The following is a 23,187-nucleotide window of genomic DNA, read 5'->3' on the forward strand; positions in this document are numbered from 1 at the left end:
CCACTACTAGCTCTGTACAAAGCTTCAGCTCATTCTGGAGGAGTGTCTCCTTGGAAAGGCCTGTTCATCATGATTCCCTGGTCTGATTGAATCATCTCTACTGAATAAAAAGGAGGGTTTTATCCCTGACAGATTTTAGGAACTTCTTTGCAGACTTTAATTGTTTTCTACCCAAGAGTTTGTCTCAGTACTGTAATAAACTGCAATAGAAATATCATTTTATAAATAAACCCAAAGGTTATTGCGCAACCCAATTGAACATACCCAGAATCGAATCAAGTATGATTACATTGTAGTGAGCTGGCACTTGGAAATCTGTGCTGAAATTCACAAAGGGTAATCTTGAGTCATTACCCACCTACTTGAATTTAATTTCCATCCTGTGCCAGAGTGACTGAGAAAGTGAATTGAATGTGTGCTGATCAGTAAGCTAGACAATGTCTTACCTCCATGTATCTTCTGTACTAGGGATGGACAAGCCGGGGAGTTATTTATAAATTAGCACACCTCCTCTCACAGCCTTCCACCCCATAAAGTAGCTTTTAAAATACAGAGGAAAAAAAAAAAATTCCCCACCCCCTTTTTTAACTACAGAATTTCCAGTTAAGGCTAAGCAGATAAGAAAAAAAAATGTTTCACATGTTTTCAGGATCAGGGAGGGGAGAGAAACATGGCTTGCCTTGCCAAGGTTCATCTTTTTGTTTGTCTTCAGGGTGACAAACCTCAAGTGGTTACTTCTTCTTCTCTCCTTCTTTTCCCCATACAGTAGAAAAGTAGGGCAGATTCTTTATGGATCCTGAGATCCCAAAGCAGGTTTTGTTTTGTTTGCTTATTTTTTGACTGTGCTGTCTTTTAATAAATCCATTGGTTCCCAGTAACTCCCTCTTCATTCATTAGCCCTAGAGGCATTTTAATTTTTGGTCTTTGGTTGAATAAATGCCAGAAAGTGACAACCATGCTTCATTGGTTCTGTTTTGCAACTTAGTGCTACTAACCACAGAGGCTGGTTTCCTTGTATGTATGGTGACATGGGATGGTTTAATACAGTCTGGACTTTGACATTTCTACCACCTCTTTTTTATCAGGGTACCAGAGATGACATACCCATGACTTATGCCCACAAAACTGTGGCTGATGGGTGCATGTTGCTGTGTTGGGTCTGTTTTATGCATTTAGAATACATTTAATGTGGCTGATCCCCAGATTAGCAGAAACCATGAATAAGACTATATTGCAGGGCAGTTACCATCTTTGCGTTCCCTTGCTATTGCTATGAGCTCTAAGCAGTAATCCTATCTATCTACTTCTTTGTTTAGGTTCTGCCTTAGAAATAAGTTAATTTTCTTAGACATGAATCTGGGAGAAGTCCTTCAACTCTCTTCCAAATCTGGTGAGAATGTCCCTGTCTATTCTCACCCCATCTAAAGGATGTCCTTTCCAAAATCTTCCATTATTGGTGTTTGCTTCGGGGTTTTTTGTTTGTCTTTGGCAGTTCCTTTTCCTTCTAGGTATGCTTTTGGAGGGCTACTTCCTTGTCTCAGTCATTCTAGAAAGAATGCCACATGAAAACTGTCTCTGGTTGGCTCCGTTTCTGAAGCTACAACCCTTAAGTACAGTCATGTGTGCTGGGTTTTTCTTAAGCAAAGAAAAATTGCTCTTATTTCTGATCAATGGCTGAAAGTAAAATGGAATATGTTGCCGAGCATGCACTGACATTTGAAGTCCAGAGAGATCATGTGTTCTTGGCATCTCTACCTTGTACTTCCTGAAATGCGCTCCTGCCTTCCTGCCACTGGGGTTGTTGGTATATTTGCCCCATTTCATGCTCTCTCTGCAGAGTTGACTCCCTCCTTCCCTGTCCTTGCTAGACCTCTTCTCACAAAGTTTCTAACTATGTCTGGCAAAGCTCCTGTATACTAGTGATAGTTCCTCATCTGGTTAGGATATAAATGTGGTCAGGAATAATGAACTCTAAAATATTTTTATACAGAAGCCAAGGGAATAGACAAAAAATGGAGGAATCTGGACTACTGGGATGAAGTGTTCAATTCTGTATTAGAGATAATATAAATCAGTTGTCTTTCAAGCACAGGACATAAATGTTACATGTTATTCAGGTGAAAAGTGGTGAATTTTGCATGTGCTGATGCCAAAGAAGTATGGTAAATATGTGAGAGTACTGAGGTACTGAATAGGAAGCAGTAGACTGGGCTGAGGACTGGTTTATGAAGGCAGAACTCAGACCAGCAGTACAAAACCAGAAGGTTGTATATTTGTGAACTAAACCTCTTTATAAGCTGTGAGGGGCTCAGCTAGAAGCACCTGAGGTGGAAAAGACCTGGGTGTATGGCCTTCATGACACATTGGCCAACTAGCACAGATGTTAAAAATGCCAGTACAGTCCTGAAATGTGTGAGAAGAAGTATTTCTAATAGAAGAGGGGTTACTGACATCATAAACAGCTCTGCTGAGGCCTCATTTGTATATAACTCTTCTGGTCAACAATGAGACAGGCTGCTAGAAATGTCAGGGGAGCGATGAGCCCATTTTGTTAGAGGAAGCTAGGATGCTTTGGCTTAGCTAGTACAATGGGTGCTGAGAGGGGATATGATTGTGGTCCATAAATGAGATTAAACACCAGGTTTTAACTGAACTGAAGGACAACATCACCACAGGAACAAATGGCTATAAATAAGCCATCTATAGATTAAGACTGGAAAACAGAAGCATCATGGTTTAAACAGTTTGTTTGAGGCAGAAAAAAAAAACAAACAACAAAAAACACAGTTAACCTCACGATATAACTTGATTATCTGATGAAAAGGTGCACATAAAGCAGTGCAAAGATGTTACAGGATATCGTTCAGTGACTCAGGACTCCTTCAGTTCTTGTGCTCCTAAACATAATGAAAGACATTTTTACCTGATGATAATGGACACTAGACCTAACTGATATTGCTGACAGCTATCAAATTTTAAGGATATGAGATGTTGCTCCCAGCAGCCTGAACAAAACACAGAGTGGCTAAAAGCTGACTGCACAAGTAGGTTGTGATTTACCCCGCAGTTCTAGGAAGCTCTTACAGCAGATGGGATCTCTGTGACTGCTAGCAAGTCCTAGCAGATGGGACCCTGCCACATCCTCAAAGATCGAGGCAGAGGCATGGCTGCTGCACTGCCTGTCCCTGTGTGCAGCCATTGCCCTCACCTCCCATCCTGCTCCTCTCCAGCCGCCTCGCCCAGCTGGGAGAGCTGTGCCATGCTGGGGAAGTCCTCTTCAGACAGCGCTTGGGGCTCCCACCATCCTCTCTTCTTCTAGCTGTCTTGTCAAATAAGGGTTTCTAACCATAATGTGTTGTCTGACTCTTTTATTTGCTTGGTCTTCTGTCATTAGCTATTGTCTCCTAAGTTCCAGCTATTGCCTGTCTTTGCTACAGATACGTGCTCATCCTTCATTGCATTACGCTGCTTTTCAGGAATGATTTTCTGTGCAGAACGCATGTTCTGAGGACTAGAGTCATGGTCTTCTGCTATGGGTTAAAGTACATATGAACAGTTCCTGTGGGAAGGAAACATTTACCTTAATTGTGGAGACCAACCTATGCAATCCTAGCTCTCTTTCCTTTGAGATAACTGATATTTTCTGAGAAATCCTGCCCATGGTCATAAGCAAAAGTTGTTAAAACACCTGAGACTGACTGAATAGTTGAGAGGAGCCAAGCAATACCAAAGAGAATTTCTCATAAGTAATTTCAAAACCATCAAGACATTTATAAAATAAGCACTAAAATTTGTCTAGAGAGTGTGAATGTCACCTCTCTTTCTTATGCTGCCTTTAATCATAGAGTGTTAATGTCTACTTAATTTTACTTTTTCCCTCTGATCAGATCTGTTAATGGAAATATACTGTCGATGGGTACAGTCAACCGTATGCCTCAAAGTGAACAACAAGATTTGTAAAGAACTAAAAGCCTCATCAAAGGTTGTAGAAGATAAATGCCAAAATCTCAGGTTCCTATTAACATAAAAATGCATTTGAGATAAATTATCAAATATTTGGGCAAATAGTGGTTCAGAGTTATGAAGGCATTGTTGGGTCTTACTAATCAGTATTTTTAACTATTTGGTATAGCAACTAAAAGGGACACTCAGAGCAATATACTCTGAGAATATAGGGTTAAATTTAGAATGATTACATTAGTTTCCACTTAATTCTAAGATAAACTATGAAGATCAAGTTCCTGCTGCAAACTTGGTGGGATGGTAATGGCAATAGATTATGAAGCAGTGAGAATGTACATGAAACCATTCATTGCTCACATCCTTTTTTTTTTAAAACTGAGATTCTATTTCAACATGTAGCATTTTTTAAATCTCAAGCTTTCTTTACACTAGCTGAAATCTCCACAGGAGAAATTCCATCTCCATTTTTGGGCCACTATCTAGAACCCTGAAGAATCCTACAGCTGTGGCTTGAATCTTTTACAGAAAATGTCTCTCAGAAATATTTAATTCCAGAAACATTCACTGTGTCAAACTGATCCAGTGTGGTTTTGCTGAATACATATTTATTTCCCGATTTTTTTTAATATGCTATTTATGTCTTTCGATTCATTAACATGATCACTCTAACAAATGTTTAACTCTTGCTTTTATTAAAAGTTTTAACACTGATAGCACTTCAGGATGTGGCTAGGCCATCTTTAATGCACCTTTTCTGTCTTTATGAAGGCCTGAGAGTCACTTTTATGACGTGTGTAAAGTTCTTGAATGCTGTCATTTCTTACAGCAGTATTTTTAATTTAGCATACTCCCCACTCTCTAGAACCTCTCATTCCAAGCAATGTCTCAAATGTTGCATTAGAGGAGCCTCTCTTTTCTGCCTCTGTCCACTTTACACACCTCCAGTTGTTAATGCTAACATTTATGAGTTGTTCTTTAACTCTTTTTCTTCTTATCATATGGATTTTTCCCACAATGCTGAGTTTAATTATTTCACAACTTCAAAACACTTTCTTTTTTCCTCTGTGACTGCTCCCCCCCACCCCCACCCCCACCCCCCCCGCAAAAAAAAAAAAGATCTTCTTTTGATCTTGCAAATTTATTTCTGTGGACTCTGGTACTGTTAGAATGAAGCTAAAATCTTCAGTGGAAGGTTTCAGTCATAAAATGCTAACTTGAAGAAATCATAGGATTCCATAGGAACTACTGATTTGTTAACTTCTGCAAGAAACTATCAGAATATTTTGAAAACTAGAAACACTGTTTTGGAAAAAAAAGTGTCTTGGGGTTTTCTTTCTTAAAATGGGACTTAAATATTTACCTGAATGTGCATATCACATTTTGCAATATTAAAAGTGCAGATATCTCTCTCCTCTTTGAAAGTGTCATAAGTCACTTACTTTGTGATGCTTTAGCTTAAAGCAAACCATAACTGTGAAAACTTCCTTCACAAGCCTGAAGCCAGGTTGATATTTCATCAGGGAATTATCTGAGTATCTTTCCCTACGAATGTGTTCAGTAAACAACATGAGTCATGCCTCATTTGTGTGTTCTCTCTCATCCTTGTTGCTCTAGGAAAGCAATTTACTTATATGAGTGGGTTTGGGTGGATTTGTTTTGGTTTTTTTTCATTTTGGGGAAGATTTTTTTTTTGTGACTCACCTTGACTCTGCCATTCTGAAGCTGCAAATAGGTGACTTATTCGTTCCTCCTATTTTGTATGTGGGTGGTGGTGGGGATGTTGATTTCATTATTCCTCATCCACTTTGGATGTCTGGCCCAGCCTAAAATATCTTCAATTATCACAAGTCTGCAGTTTGACTTGGCAGCTCCATTTCTTTACTGTGAGTAAAGTTCCCTCCCTAATGTTTCACTTCAGTATTCCTTGCAGGAACTTCACTTCATGGCTTTGTTCTGCCTGCAGTGACTAATTGCAATGGTCATAATCTGTGGCTAACTGCCGTTATATACTTGTACACTAATATCATGTCTCTCTTTTCTGTAGACCGAATGTTCCCAGTTTTATGAACCTTTGATTACATTTGATTCCATTTTCTGCTTTCTCTTTTATTTAGGTGCAAGTGGCACTCAGAATAAATACCCTTTCAAACATGAAGCTGGACGACACAGCACAGGGTAGAATAATTCCAGTTGCGAGAACTATTTGAATATCTAGAATTTCCACTCCAAAAGTATTTTCAGTGCTTACGAAGACTGTTATTTTTCCCCAGATTGTGATGGAAAATTAAAATACTGAACACATGGGTGGAATGGAAACTTCTGGAAAGCATATGGTTCAGAGTGTGAAAAGCTGGCTCTGAAATGTCTCATTCGGATTTATTGAAATAAAGGGAGACTCTTCTGTGTGCCTGGGTTTGGCAGAATGTGCCCTAACTGTCCAAAACCTTTCCTACATGTCCACATTAGTAAAAGCCATAATTCAAGTGCTTTAGGCCCCTTTTCCATTTCTGAATTGTGTCTATCAGCCAGACTACATCACTTGCACTGGCTAAAAATTCTTGGTCAGCTTTAGTAACATGGTAATATCTAAAAAATACAGATATTGCCAGGAAAGAATGTCAAGATCTGCCTTTGCTTCACTGCAGGCAGGACCAGCAATAACAAGCAAGTCCTGCTGGGCAGTGAGCCTTCCCCTCTTGGCTTCCTGACTCCTCAGAGAAAATAGCAAATATATCTGAGCTGGCCCACATCATTAAGGAAAATGGTTCACACAGCAGGTCTGGGGCGGAACCAATGTTGAAGGGCGTGAGACTGGGATGGGGTGGTGGGGATGTTCCCCCCAGGTGAGCTTTAGCTACAGTGGGATGTGTGGTCATCCCCTCACTGCTTTCCTCTCCTTGTTGGAAAATATAGCTGAGGACCTGTAAAAACTTTTCTGTGATGTATTAAATTTCTTCAGGAGAAAAACTCAGATGTCTGCCTAAAAAAGGTGCTTTCTAACAGCTAAGATGTTCTCATTTTCATCAGTCAGAAGAATTCAGGTATCTACACTAATCAGTGATTAATAACAAATAAAAAAACTATGTATATAGTAATCTAAAGACAATTTGTTTCTTGACTTTTCATCATCTTGCTGAAATCAATATAGACATGAATGTAAAAAATGACTGATGTTATCATATGAACTATAGTTTCATATAACTGTATAGTTTCATATAACCTTAGCTAATGAAAAGCGTGGTCTGATTTTGAGGAAAATTAGTTCAAAATATTTTTATTTTGTTTTTCTTCACAGAGAAAGAAACCCTCTAATGCTGTGCCAGAGGAATTTGTAATCTACAGTATTTTTATGATAAATTTAAAAGGATGCTTTTGTCCGCACACAACCTTTGCTACATCCCCAGTGGGAAAAGTCCAGAGTAAGACAGGCAATAAACCTTCCTTCAGAGTTGCCACCAGCTGGAGGGCACATTTGGTTTCTTCCAAATAAGAGGATAGGTCCTGTTTCCAGGTCCATATCACTCTAAGTATTTGTTTTCCATGTTTAAACTTTCAATAATTCACTAGCTCAAAGTTAACCTGGGTGTGGAACCTAGGAGTTTGGAGTCTGGGGAGACTAATTGCCATCCGACCCATTTGCTTTGCATGAATGGATGGTATGTTTGTATTTTAGTACTTATTTGATTACCTTTGATTATATAGCTAGACAGTTACCATCAAAGAGCAGGCTGGAGCTAGCTGTAGTTGCAAAAAATCTTGGCATGTTTCTGACAGATGCAAATGGTGCCTGTGTAAGAGAAGTGTGGTTCCCTCTGAGCTGATTTTTAGCGCCAGGGCACAAGAACCTGCTCTTAGTTCTGTATGTACTACCACAACAGGGATATACAAGCAGAAATAAAATCAGTGAAGTCTGAGCTGTATGTTTGAGGGGTATTTTTACACAAAAAGAATCAATAGGTACTGACCTCCTGAGCAGCTTGGGTTCTAAACTGTAATTTGATTACACTTGGGCTCAGCACAACAACTTGCTTAACTAAATGGCTTCCAAAAAAAGGCATCTCATCTGATGTGAAAACACCGAGATGCTAGATTTGCTGCTATCATTATTACACTCTTTGATTAGTCATTTAAGCAAATTAGTCAGTCAGCTTCAATGAAACTTCACTTCAGTGGTTGCTATTGAAATCCATTTATACCTTGTATTTCTTCTATACTAGACTGAAGAACTCTTTAAAATTTTTAGTATTCTAAATTCTTTAGCATTTTCTTACTGTAGAATTAGATACTGAATACTTAAAATTACTCTTTGATTTCTCTTAGCTAAACTTTAGGAGTACAATCCATGAAGCTTTCTCTGTAAGAACTCTTTACCACCAGTCAGATCACTTCATCTGTAATTTCTGCATCTTTCTCAGTTGCCTAGATAGCTAAAAATGGCAGTAAGGAAACACATAATAAGGAAATTGGATTTACACCAAATTTTAAAAGGTGTTTGAAGAGAAATATAATTAAAACACTAAAAGCATGCTTGTTTTACAATATATTGTGACATGAACGGTGTAATACAAGGTAAGTAAATCTCAGGCTTCATGAAGTTCTTTTATCGATGCACTTCTATACTTTTAGGCAATACAGTTAGTCTTGCCTCTTATTATGTGTGCTCAGATGTAAATGGCAAGAATGCACTATTGTATCCCATTTCCTTACCTGAATCAAAACTAGCTGTTCAAATACTTTGGGAAAAAATGGTTTGTCAATGCCTTGGTTTTAATGATGCAGAATCCAAAGAAAATGGTTTAAAAGTCAGTACTAATCTATCCATGATATGAAAGTAATAGAGGCTTTCGTAACATTCCTAAAGAAAAGAAATTGGCATTCTGTTCCATTCATATGAAGGCTGTAGTGTCTGCTTCATGTCAGGTACAAAAATAAAATGTATAATTTGTCAGACAAATGCTCTAATGAAATGTACTGGACAGTATATTTCATTATACTACAGCCAGAAAGAGAGGCTGACAGCATTGTACGCTCTCTTTCTCCACTCAGTTGCAGTTGAAAGAAGCCAAGGTTGTGGGAAGGGAGACCTGAGGTGGGAGTAAAGCCCCTCCGCTGATGAACAAACACCCTTTCAGAGAGAAGCTGGTGGTACAGCTGTCTTCCCACTGGTCTGCATCTCCTGCGACAAGCAGAAGAACGAGCAAGCCACATCCTGAGCTGCAGTGCACCTAAGCAAAGCAGCCTGCACCCTGGCAGTGACCTGGAGGGGCAACCCAGTGGTGAAGTAAGGTCTGCAGAGAGGAATGAAGCAATCCTGATGATCTGTGACTAAGGCAAACACATGCCCTCTACCTCTCTGACCTTACCAGTCTTTGAAGTTGCAGAGAATACTTGCCAATGCTTAGCGGCGGATTTCACTTCATAAACCATGGGAGTTAATTCTGTTGTAAATAATTCTCCATCACATCGGAAAGATGTTGTGAGCATTCAATACCATACATGAAAGGCATATCCATCCCCTGCTCTGCTTGATCCTTAAAATGCAATGCAGCACTTCACATCTTGCTGGGCACTGACATAGTTACAATCAGATACCCTTTCTGCTTGAGGAGTATGTTGGTTTGAGAGCTAACTAGACTGTGCCACTGAAAATCTAATTATGCTTATGCTTTATCTTGCCAGAGCTGACAGCATGTTGAAGTCTTTGGCAGAGTGTTTCATTTCCATAACTACCTGCATGCTGCCATGTGTTTCCTACTGAGCACACACAGTACCTGCTTGTCTGATAACTATAATGAGGGTGGCCAGCCGAGGGGCTTTCACTGTCTTCTGTGATCACTACTGGCGAACTAAACAGCCTCGTGTATGGCAAGACTCACTTTCTGCTTGTTTGTGCATATAAGTATACTAGGGGTTTTCTTGCAGCCAGGAAGTAAAATTCATAGGGTGAGAAGATAATTGCTCTGGTGTACCAGCTGATAAAGCAGAAAAAAATGGAAGTGCTTTTGGGTGCAGAAACACAGTTAAAAATGTAACTGGATTGAATCAGATGGGATTTATCAGCATTATTTATAAGAAAGGGGCAGACCTAGAGACAGGATCATGTGAAGGGCACTTTTCTGAGAAGAATTCTAGTTGCTCATTCTAGCACACACTACTGTAATGTAAATGGGAAAGTAAACTCCCTTTACAGCAGAAAAACTGCAGGCTGCCATTTGATATCTCTGGGTTTCCTTAGGCACTACTCTTGGGGGGTGGCAGGGGGCTGAATTTTCTCAAAATGAGCTGTTTGCAATAAAGAGCCAGATAGCCCCAAAGAATGTGTGATTTAGTAAATGTTGTCTGTTCTCTCATCAACAATCTTTGCAGGGTTTAGTTGTTTGTTTGCCCTGAATCTTATTGGGAGAAGCAAGTTTAACCCAAGAATGAGATGGAGGCAGGCAGCCTGCAGAACTCCCAGCAGCTCAAGTGATTACAGCTTGCTCTGCAGGTGTGTGGCAATGACAGCCTATTTACACATTTAACAGATTTAGCCTGTGTCAGGCAATGGCAAGAAGGGGTATGTATTGCTGGTTGGTAGCTGAAACCATTCTATGCATTCCTATTTCAGTACAAGATTGAAAAACAGCAGTAGCTGCTGCCCTGATACAAATGTGGGGAGAGAGACTATTTGATTGCACCATGAGGATTGTTATACTTCTTGGGCCTTCCTCTTCCTTCTAAACTTATCTTGCAAACTGAAGTAGATCTTATCTTGCAAACTGAAGAAGGCTGCATCTGATGGGCCATCAGAAATGGGTGATCTGGTGCTGCTAAGACTGGCTGACAATAAGTTATAAAGAGAGTGCTTCAGTGTGTCAACATAGCTTTGATTCTCTGTAGAAGAAAGAAGGAGATGATGTCCCATAACTTTGAGGAGAATCAGCAGGAGGTAAGTAAACTGATATGGAATTTTAGGAAATATCAGGAATCTCTGCTTTTTCTCAGAAAACTATTTTCTGGTTGTCTTGAGGAACTCCATATGTAGCATAGACCTCGTCTCCAGATCTTCACAACCCGTTCCTGTTGTTGCTGCTACCCAGAAAAGATGTGAAGGTTGTGGTGGCCGCTCTAAGCAGCAAAAGGATCTTGTATAAAGTAGACAAGTAGGCATGTACATGCTGGGAGTGGGAGCTGACATCAGCTTTGCTTGTCCTGCTCTCTTCCTATGCAGGTCAAATTATCTACTACTGCTGCCTGTGCTTGAATCGGCTCTCCCTGAGCTGCCATCCTGACCAATGGAATTGTAAACCACAAGCCCCAGAGGCACCTGGGGAGAGAGGCTTTGAGGGAAGCATACAGGGAAAGGGTGGTTGCAGCTAGCCAGAGATCCCCCTGTTCCTGCTGCTGGAGAAGCCTGGGCTGAGACAAGCAGGTGGTCCCAGGGTGACATCGTGACCATGGCTGCAGCAGCTCCCACCAACTTGCTTCTTCCCCCAGGTAGGGACCTGGGCTATTACTGAGCCCTTGCCTGAGTTACTGCTATCAGTTGTATGGTAAACCGGACTCACGAGGAGCATGCTGTTCAAGAAGGTTGTATCAGGACACCACCAGCACACTAACACCCCATCCGCCCTCCCTAGCTAACCACCTCTCCCCACACAGAATTGGTAGGAAGAAAGATGAGGAGTTTTGAGTGACAGAGCCATCCTCACGTGAACTGGTGTCTGTAGCTGGTGATATCAAGCCATCAATATCAGCTTTGAAGTCTGGACTGTCTTTTTTCTCTGCATGGGTTGTCTGCTCTTCTCTCCTCTTATCCTTGCCTTCCTGTTCTGTTTTTTTCCTTTGATATCTCTCCTCTCTTTCTTTTATCCAAACCACCTTCTGCACCTAGAATAAAAATCACTGGAGGGTTTAATCTCAGGAATTATGTTTACTTTGCTTGCCTGTTCAGATAAGGCATATGCAGTTAAAGAATGCTTAGAGCCACTGGAAGATGCTTAACACAGAGGATTATTTCCAGGTGCCCTTGCTGAGCTGCCCTTAAGTGAGGGGAAACAAAAGTATCTCATTTTACAGCTGTAAAAATTCACATGCCATCCTTAGGCTAGGAAAACTCCTGGGGTTACTGGTGTATGAAATCTGTACGCTCTGTGTTGTGGTTTAGCCCTACTCGGCAATTAAGCACCACACAGCTGCTTGCTCACCCTCCCCCCCAGTGGGGTGGGGGAGAGAATTGGAAGAGCAAAAGTAATAAAACTCGTGGGCTGAGATAAAGACAGTTTAATAGGTAAAGCAAAAGCCATGCACACAAGCAAAGCAAAACAAGGAGTTTATTCACTACTTCCCATGGGCAGGCAGGTGTTCAGCCACCTCCAGAAAAGCAGGGCTCCATCATGTGTAATGGTTACTTGGGAAGACAAACGCCATCACTCCACATGTCCCCCCCTTCCTTCTTCTTCCTCAGTGTTACATGCTGAGCATGATATCATATGGTATGGGATATCCCTTTGGTCAGTTGGGCTCAGCTGTCTCAGCTGTGTCCCTTCCAACTTGTGCACCTGGCAGAGCATGGGAAGCTGAAAAGTCTTTGATTTATTATAAACACTACTTAGCAACAACTAAAACATCCCAGTATTATCAACACTGTTTTCAGCACAAATCCAAAAGATAGCCCCATACTAGCTACTATAAAGAAAATTAACTCTATCCCAGCCAAAACCAGGACATTCTCCACCCCTTACCCCATACCATTTATGTCATGCTCAGGTCTCACACTATCCATAGTGTGAGCACTATACTTGCTCCAGCGTGGCTTTAGCCACAGTCCCTTCAGAAGTAAACTTGCTCCAACATGGCCTTACCCACAGCTGCAGTCCCTCCAGGGCTGTATGTGCTCTGTCCTGGGCTTATCCATGGCCACACGCTTTGAGGTGCTCCAGCATGATGTCATGCACAGCCACAGATGCTCCAAGGTGTACCTGCTGCAGCATGGACTTATCCTTGGGCCATAGTCAGTTCAAAGGTATACCTGCTGTGGCACAGACATAACCACGGCCAAAGACGTTTCAAGATATACCTGCTCTGGCATGGGCTCATCCACAGGTCACAGTCCCTTCGACTCAAGTTCACACCGGAGTTCCAGCCTGTCCAGTACAGCAGCACAGAAACAGCAGCAATGCCCTGGCCATCTGCCAGCCCAGGTGCATTGCCATTGCTGTTACCAAAACGTTCCCAGGCACAGCAGAGTAAGATGATCAGCAGTACAGCAGCACAGCAAGAAGCAAAAGCAAAAAAGCAGCCACTAATGAGCACTAGACTCTAACATACAGTAAGGCAAGCAAGCCCCATGGCAAGCACAGGATCCTGCCAATTAATAGCTAAACAGCAATAACAGCTATAAATTCCATCTAGCACATTCCAATCAAATCTGTCATTATCTTGAACCCTTCAAGCCCTACATTGGGCGCCAGAAAGGACTGTTGTGGTTTAGTCCTGCTCAACAACTAAGCACCACACAGCCGCTCACTCACTCCCCGCCATGGGATGGGGGAGAGAATCAGAAGAGCAAAAGTAAGAAAACTCGTGGGTTGAGATAAAGACAGTTTAATAGGTAAAGCAAAAGCCGCACACACAAGCAAAGTCAAACAAGGAATTCATTCACTCCTTCCCATGGGCAGGCAGGTGTTCAGCCATCTCCAGGAAAGCAGGGCTCCATCACACATAGTGGTTACTTGGGAAGACAAACACCATCACTCTGAATGTCATCCCTCCCACCCCCTTCCTTCTTCTTCTCCCAGCTTTATATGCTGAGCATGATGTCATATGGTATGGGATATCCCTTTGGTCAGTTGGGGTCAGATGTCCCAGCTGTGTCCCCTCCCAACTTCTTGTGCACCTGGCAGAGCATGGGAAGCTGAAAAGTCCTTGATTTAGTATAAGCACTGCTCAGCAACAACTAAAACATCCCTGTGTTATCATCAACACTGTTTTCAGTGCAAATCCAAAACATAGTCCCATACTAGCTACTATAAAGAAAATTAACTCTGTCCCAGCCAAAACCAGGACATTCTGGCAAGTGAACTGCAGGTGTTGGGAGAAGCAGCAGCAGACGTAGCCATCTGTATTGGGAAGCAATCTATTCAGGTAGGGTCTGATGTGCTCTTCCAGCACAATTTCACAGTGATGCTATCTCAGAGAAAAATAGCACCTCTCTGTGCTTTTTCCCTCTGCAAGCAAGGAAGTAGTTTATTTTTTTTTTTTTTAGAATAAAATGTGCTCCCTTCATTTAAATAGGACACTGATCTCAAACTCTTCCTTCTATTCCTGAGATGGTTAAGGGCTGAGGAAACAGTCTACTATTTCTAAGCAGGCATAGCGAGTCCTTTTCTGTTATAGTTGGTAAAATATGAAATGTTTCAGAAAATCAGACAGCTAATAATAAACCTTAAAAATCTTCTACCTCAATAGAGCCAGTATAAAATTTCACTCAGTTTTGGGCTGACTACCTTGTCACTGTGCTACAACCTATGTCTTACAAAGGCATTCTGTTTGAATAAAAAGATTTCAATTAATGGTAAAGCTCTTGCTGTACTCTGTTCTCATGTTTATCTGCCCTCATTGTTGGAAATACTTGTCTTTTACAGTAGCAAATGTTCTAGCTTCAGCATTGTAGTGATTGTTTTATGTGCTATATGGGCGCCTTCTGAAGTGTGGTGTGTCTCCTTCTGTATTTAAGTCATTAATTCATTTTGTACCTCATTCTTGAGGTTTAGTGATTAAATATGACCTCCCATTTCAATTTCATACACTACTACTGAAAGGTTTCTTTAAGTTATTGGAATTTTGTTTGGTCAGAAGCACTACATAATAAATTTCAGGGAGCTGGGAAGACAAGCAGAAGATGGGAAAGTTTTTTCAGAACAAAGAAATGTGCTTCAAATTAGGTCTATAACTGGTTTTGTTACCATAGCAATGTAATACCATGACAAAACTCTCTACAGGCATTGTTGCAGATATCCTACCTTTGCGGTTTCTCATGAACATTGAAATACCCATCCACAATATTTTTCCTTGTTAAATCCCAGACTGTGGGGGTCAAGGAGAAGGGAAATTCCATTTGTGTGATATCTTTTGGTGTTTCTTCTTTGTAGGTGTCCCTATTAGTAGCTTAAAACATTTTATCACAGGTCATAGCTATATGCATGCTTTGATTTCATTCTGCAAGTATAGCTGGCATAAATATATAAAAATGTACTGAAATAAAGTAGAAGGGGATAAAACCGTAAGAGTAAACTGCTTATAACACAGATACAAGTTCTGGGGAACTGGGATATGATTGTAGACTATGTGAAATGCAGTTAGATCAATCAGAAGGTGCTAAAGAAATTCAATGGAAAGTTAAAGTGCTGGCAAGGTCCACCACTTCAAACAAAATAGGATGTCAGACATGTCAGTGCAAAGCTGGTTATTCACCAAAGCCAAGGTCAAAAGACAATGATCAGCTAAAAGATTAGGGAGAGATTTACAGTCTGGGAGGACTTCTTGAAAAGGGGAGAGAATGTCAAGCAAGGCTGGCTGTTGTCCCAGCTCAGATGGATAAAGCAGACCTATCTCACCATAGAGGCACAGGCAAGCTGGTGACCTGGTTCAGCTCACTGGCTCTCCAGCACCGGTCAGGCTGAGCTCTAGAAGAGTACACCGGTTGGATTGACTTGCTCTCAGAGAATTATCTGTGGTAAAGCTATGTATCAGTGAAAAGAGGTAGTTATAAATGGAGCCATTCAGGAGCCTACAGTTCTGTCAAAGGAAGAACTGCAGGATAACATATCATCTGTTTTCTGATTTTTTTTAGATTAGAATGCATAGGTGCTAGTGAGTCAGCTTATTGCAATTAAAGTATCTGTAAGTTCATAAATGCTAGTCACAGTGTGTTGAACTGCTGTTCCTCAGTAACAAACAATTACTGAGTTGTCTGCACAGCCATTTGTCTTCTTCCATTACACTGAAAATTGGTCCTTTGCCTTGATGGACAAACCTCAATTTTCTGATCTTACAGCTCATCATTTCAGCTGTCCCCACATAAACTAATAATCAACTAGTTATCTAGAGCTGAGTCATCTTTCACCTTCCCTTTTTCCCAGCAACCAGACATCAAAACGTATACTTCAAAAAGTCATAACAGAAATTGCTGTCTTTTTGCCTTCAGTGATGAACTTTGAGTTGCCAGACATTTCCTTTGCTTTTCCTTTCATCAAGCTAAGCTAAGCCAATCAAATAATCAATTTTTTAACATTTTAAAATATTTGCTTTTAGGTTTAGATGTTGCATTTGTACTAATTTAGGCACTGTATTTGTATTATGACTGTGCTGGTCCTGAATCCACTGAACTGAGTCCCTTGCATAGACTCATTTTTTTGCAGCGTAGTTTGCAAAGGATTTCTGTCACCATTGAGGCATGTGTGATGCAAGGGGCTGGACACTCAAACAGGTGAAGTTCATGTCCCACAGAGCTTGTGATCTAAATTACCACATTCAACAGGGGATACAAATAAATGAGTGTAAAAAGCTCTGTGCTTGAAGTATGGGCCTACTGAGAAGTGTGCAGAAGAGAGTAACCTTCTCTGTTCTTCTCAGATCATGTTAGGCAGCTGGTATTCAAGCTCTCCTCCTGTTTCCTTGCAGAAAAGTGTGAAGACAATGGTTGTTGAAGTCCCTCAGTGACTACTGTAGCTAATTCACATCCTTCATCTTTCTTACCATCAGTCAGTCACGGCTCTTTCCTGTACTGGTGTAGATACAAAGGAACAACAGAGAATATGAAACTGCCAGTTAAAAAATGTTTTTGTTCTGTTTTTCATCTAGCATTCATCTACCATTTCTTAAAAAACAACGCACAAATGCTAGTATGTCTTCGAGGCAAAAATCTCTACCAAGGGAGCAACCCAGCGTGGCACACTTTTGTGATAATTTATCCAGCCAGAAACTTCTCAGCTCTCTCATTGCTGTACTACAGGCTCCTAAGAGAAGAGCCGTGAACACTATAGCGCAGAGTCTTTACCTTTCTCTTTTGAACTCGTGTATGTGCTGCAAATCTTCAATGTCAAAATAGGATAAGATAAAATTTGTAAAACATTATGTAAAGGCAGCATAAGCTTTCATTACTCAGGGGATGTGAACACCTTTTTTTTTAAGAAAAAAAGAAAATGCTTATATATGAGTCGGAATCTTTTGTTCTTAAACAAAAAAAATAAATCCATTAATAGCGTGAAGGTTGGATTTTCAGTTTTGTCAGTCTGATGTTGAGACAGCAGCTGGTCCTACCTGACTGTCATAAAGCCAACCCAAGAATAATTAGGAGGGGGAGGAGGGAAGGGTATATTTTCAAATTAGTTTTTGACTTGCTACCTAGTTTTTAGCCTTAAGATATACCAGGTATATATTTCAAATGCTTCTTCACAGCCATGCTATTTGGGCAGGGAGGGGGAGAAGAAAGGGGAACCTATTCCTCCCCCTTCTCCTCCCGCTCCAGAAAAAAGCTTCCAAGAGCTGGGGCTTCTAAAAATTGCACAGGTGCTTGGACTTACAGAGTATTTATTTCTTCTGCTTTTTAAGCCTCTTCCACCCACAGCAGGTAGAAACAGAGTAAAGCCTTTTGCTAGCAGATTGGCCCCCTTTGTACCTCTTCACTGGGATACTGATATAGAAGAAATCTTTTGGAAACCTGAGCAAGACAGCATGAAAGTAGTCACTTGCTTATTGAAAGGCACATGCTAAAATTAGACTCTCTTGAAAATTTAGGGCAAAATATGTATTGGAGAATATTTTTAAAGTGTTTCTTCCCTTTCAGTCATCTATCTATGAACCTAACTACTTTCCTCTGCCACATTTCCCTGCTTTGAGGGCAATATTAATAATATTGACTCCTGCAAAAGAAATGGAAAATGCTGAACTTTGTTCTTTATGCTTCATGGTTAAAAAATGAGACCAATAAAAAGTCTCCATGCTAGATTGTTACAACAGGAGTTGATCTTAAAATTCCCATGATGTTTAAAACTTACAGCTGGTATCAGGCAGTGAAATTAATGTTTTACTTGCAGGCTTATAAAATAGAAATTGGATTGCTGTTAAGACCATGAAGCTGCCACCAGCTCATCTTCACTTTTACAAAACTGGAAGTCAGTCATGATTTTTTTAATAGCATTTGTTTTTTAGCAAATGACAGTAAATATCCTGAGTTTCAGCTATAAGACCCAGTAAAAATACATGGACAATGCCCGATTTCAGAGCTGTACGAAGACCACTCTTAGATGCTCAGTGCAACAGCACCCTCTACGTCCTATGACTTTAAGTGCATCTGCATCTAAACACATCCCTTGCTGTAAGGTGAGCTGCGTCAGGGGACAGTGTTATTGATACACTTTCTGGGCATCTCCTGGCCTTTTAGTCTGACCTCAATGGCACACAAAGATTAGAAGAAAATTATAAACATGAGAGTAAAGGCACGGAGAACAGAGTAAAAAGGAGCATGAGTTCACGACCAGGAGCCTGGTTTAGAAAAACAATAATCCAGGCAAAGGAAATGAGGCAATATAATTCATGCTGACTTCAGTAAAGGATTTGGTATGATGTTTGGTGACAGGTTACTAATTTACAGAAGATGGGAAGTAGTACGGGCACTTGGACAAAGGGTCAAAGGAGACACAACAGTGGGTTTTGCTGAAATGAAAATAGGATGCTGGAGGACAGCTACTCGAGAAATTAACTGTGTGTAGTAGTTGTTTGCAAGATAGGGACACAGGAGGCACACGGGGATGGGAGAAGGCAAATGTAGTTCTAGGCTATATAAAACATTATTTCTGCAGAAATAAAGAATATTAAAGTGCTTTGCCCTTGTACAAAACACTGTTAAAATGTTCTCTGGCATGCAGTGTATAATTATCTTTTTTTTTTTTTTAAGTAACAGTGCAAAATCATACTGGAACAATGAAAGAAAATGTATAGTGGGAAAAGAGTTAAAATAGCAAACTTGTTTTCTGAGAGGGGAGCAAAGGCATGCTTGCTGTGTCAGTTTTTGATTAGATTATAAAATCTAAATCTTCATATTTAAATAAATTATCCTACTTACCACAAGCTCTTTGGGAATTTTTTTAAACCAGAGGACACTTTCTTTTGACTTTACTCTGAACTGCTCTGAATAAGAGTCTTCAAAATTTACCATTAAGTGAGTGTGGGGAAATCAACTTCGTTGTTACTCCCTCTTAGTAAAGTTAGTGTTTCGCTTACTCTGCGGGTTTGGTGGGGAGAGTAAAGAGCAAAACCTCATGGCCATAAAAAGGGCAGAGAAGGCATGGAAGTTTTCAACTAATTTTTTTTGACCCACTGATTTTACTTATAGGTAGTAGAAGAGCAGCTGCAGCGTTTGCCAGTGTTTGCTTCTCCAGTGATACCTTTACCACAAGCAGGTTTTTTTATTGAAGGGTAAATAGCAAGGCTTCCTCTTCTGTAAAGCAATAGTCTGTGACCAGTGATTTTATGAAGTGATCCAGCTCTACAAAAATTAGTTTCCTGTATCTTCATCTTTGCGGACATAACTAAATAAGGTACTGGCCTTAAAGTTCTAGGGCTCTAGCCTGGATATTTCACTTGTATACGGGCTTGTGTTGGCATAACTTTGAAAGGGAAAGGTGTAAGCTACATTATTCTGAGGAACTTTTACACTTGTGTATTTGCAGTCACATCAGAGCTTCTCCCTATTTAATTATTTCAATGTAAAAAATTTCTCTATTTAAACTGTGTTTTGGTGATGGTACTCTGTGTGTGTGCATGAGGGCTTTATATTTTATTTGTTTGCCAGTCTCCAGAAGGGATGTATTTGTTATTGGACTGAAGTAGCAGAAGTCATCAGAAAGGTTTTGTCATTTAATTCAGAGCTGGACATCAATGCTGTCAATGTCTCCACTGCTGCAGTGTTGCTCCATTCCCAGTGAGGGCAGAAATACAGCAGTTTTGAAGGTATGGCTATTATTTAGAAGAACTGTTGGCAGACCCTAAGGTGGAGGACTTTGGTAACACTCACAGTATTTGTTTGCCTCTTTGATATACATAGAGGTGATTTTTCTGGTCTTCATTAATTCCTGTATTCTTTTTGAATGACGTGATTTTTTTAAGCTGATTTTATACACTTTATGTGTTTTGAATCCAAGCTTCAGAGCCTTTGCTCATTTTACTAGTCATGCTCTAAGTCTGGTCAGTGTGCTTCCAACTGTACCGTTACCGTCTCTTCAAGAGTATTTTTAGGGGAAGCTCACAAGGTGGTGCTGTATCGTTTTCTGTGTCAGAGTTGGGATAACTACTCCATGACACTTTAAATTTCAGTAGACCAGATTCTGCCTCCAAGGCTACTTTCTGCCTGCCTGTGTTTTTCTGATGTTATTAGGGTTTGTTTTGATTTTTTTTCCTTTTTCTTCGAGCAGAAGCCTCTGGGAATTGTTTGTTGGTACAGATCTGTGAGGAAAGGGGTCAACTCTTTGATAACCTCTGAAGTGGTGTATAAGAAAAACTAAATCAGGTTGTGTTTGGGATACACCCAGAAAACTATATTGATTTCTTCTATCTAGGCATACTCCCAAATGCATACTTAGTACTTGCTTATTAGTGTTACTTTGAAGGAGGGAAGCATTGTATTGAATAACTGCACAACAGAAAGTGACAATGCAGCCAAACAAAAATGCTCGGCACATTTGGATGGCTTTAGGGTTGAAATTTTATAGGGGGAAAAAATGTGGACAGATTTTAGATTAAAGTCCTAGAAAACACTGGGATAACCCCAATACATTTAAGTGAGGAAGCAAAGAATTTGGAAGCTCTGACCACTTGGGTCATAGGGAAAGCAAGAGCAAAAGATTTAATTCCCTGCAACAGATTCATATTTTGAGAAATCTTTCCCTTTGCTCTCCCCTTAGTTAATTTTTAACTGTTTGACTTCATGGGTTAATTTCAGTACACTTTACCTTCCTTTATAATTTTCTCACCACTGCCACCATGGTCTCCAGCTCATCTGATTTGTTGTGTGCTAACAAGCACTCTGAAATAAGGTAGTTCTAGTATTATGAGGGTGAGGCACACATCTTGCCCATTAAAAAAGGGAAGAGGCCATACATGATTTCAGATACAGAGGACATTATATCTTTATAATTAATATTGTACTAATATAAGTATAGTTATATTACATCTTATGTCGTATTTTATGAAGTTATAGTTACAGTAGCCAAACAGCATGATAGGGAAACTATGCTTTGTAAACTCTTCAGAAAATGAAGAAAGTGAGCCCAGAAGAGTCTCTGGGCTCATTCCTTTCTAAATATGCAAATAGGAAGAAGCAGGAAAAGGTGTTGAGTGCTCTGTGCTTACTAAAGCAGCAAGGACTGTCAAATGTCCTTCCAGCTGGGAGATGCTGTGTGGCACACCCCTAAGGTGTGTACAGAACTTGCACATGGATAGTCCTGCTTTCCAACAGCATAAACAAAATGCTTTGGTTTAAATTGCAACTTCTTTTGGAATATCATCTGTGTACAAAATGTGGTTGCTCCCCACAACCCTGCACCCCCCCCCCCGCCCCGCCCAAGAATACCTAAGGGAAGAAGAACTCCTGGTTTTATCTGTATTTTCTATAAGAACAACAAAACCTCTTCCATCAATGTATGCATTTCTGTGTTGATACCAACACAGTATCAGACCAGATTGGACCCTTATTTGGGACAGATTGGTTAGAGCAAGTTGTGGATGTGTTTGAGGTTAATCACATAAGTGCTCCCATGGATATAGGTTTTTTTGTTGTTTATTTTTTTCAAGATCAGGGCTATGTTGCTTTCTGAAGGATGATCTTTACAGCTGTGTAGTACCTAGGCCTGGGTGGCATCTTCTACATTCCTAAACTCTCTGGCTCATGGAGATTGAGGTATATGTGTGGGAGAGAGGATTATCCCACTTCATGCCCAATTGTTCAGCAATTTGCGCTCAGCATTTTGTGCTGCTTACAGCATCCATGTCCTCCAACAGGCATGCCTGTTCTTAGGAAAAACAACCTATCCAGCATCACTGGGCACAAACGTGCCTGCAGAACACCTGTGTTTGTAACAGGTTCCCCAGCATGGTTACAGTCATGAAGAATGCCTTCACCTGTTGGCTGCTGTGCTTCTGTCTCTTGTCTTTAGGAGAAATGCAAGCCTAGCTCTGAGAAACCTTCCCAGCAAGTTTCAGTTCCAAGAATCCTTTTTCCAAGAATTGGCATCCTCCAAAAATGGAGGGGGAAAAAACTTTAGGCTTGAAAAGATTATTAAGTCCTAATTGATTCTAATAATGGTTTTAAATGCATCTCAAAGGCTTTGACGGAGATCAAAGAGGAGCCACAAAATAGCAATTCATTATGGTCTTGATTTTCAGTTTTCTTTCTCCATTGCATTTTTTTTTTTACCTGCCACATTATTTCTCAGACAGTCCCTCAGAGCCTTATGTGAGAAGCTTGTTCCTTCAGTCTACCCTAGATGTACAGCTCATCAAGGAAAACAAGGAAGGGAATAAAACAGAGGCAAGACCATGGTAAATCAGCTTGCAGTCTCTTCTTGTAGGCATTGCAGTTCTGTGCTGATCCCTATTTGGACCACTAGCCAAATGCTTCCGTTTGTCTTGAGTTATTAAACAGAGTAATTAAGAAAAGTAAAGAAGTAATCTTTGCTTTGGGCTACAATAAGTAACTACTTACTTAATTTTGTCACTCAGTAAAGATAAAAGGCCCTGAAGGAATGTTCTGGGCTCAATAAAAGTTCAGAGGTAAAATCCCTTTTAAAAATGAATACTCTCTGAGCAAACTACAGGTTATACTTGCAAAATGAAATCTGGAGTGCTTTTTTGGAGTCAATATTACTTAAAGGAGTAGTGCCAGCCTAAAACATTATATAAACCACTTTTTAAACAGTGCATGAGCATGTTTCTTTAAACAACCTTGCAGAGATATCTCCATGTACTTTGTCTTTGAGCACACTTCAGTAAGAAGAATCAACAAAAACATTAGCGCTGCTGACCAAAGATAAAACACATGAGAAAGTATTACAATCAGGGTTTTGTGGTTTGATGTGTTGGTTTTTTTTTTTGGGGGGGGGAAGAATTAACATAAGCTTTTAAAAAATAAATACTAAAAGATATATTTATTTTAAAATGACTTTGTCTTTAGAAATTGAGCATGAT

The sequence above is a fragment of the Ciconia boyciana genome, chromosome 2 (assembly GCF_034638445.1).
Source record: "Ciconia boyciana chromosome 2, ASM3463844v1, whole genome shotgun sequence".
NCBI classification, from domain to species: domain Eukaryota; kingdom Metazoa; phylum Chordata; class Aves; order Ciconiiformes; family Ciconiidae; genus Ciconia; species Ciconia boyciana.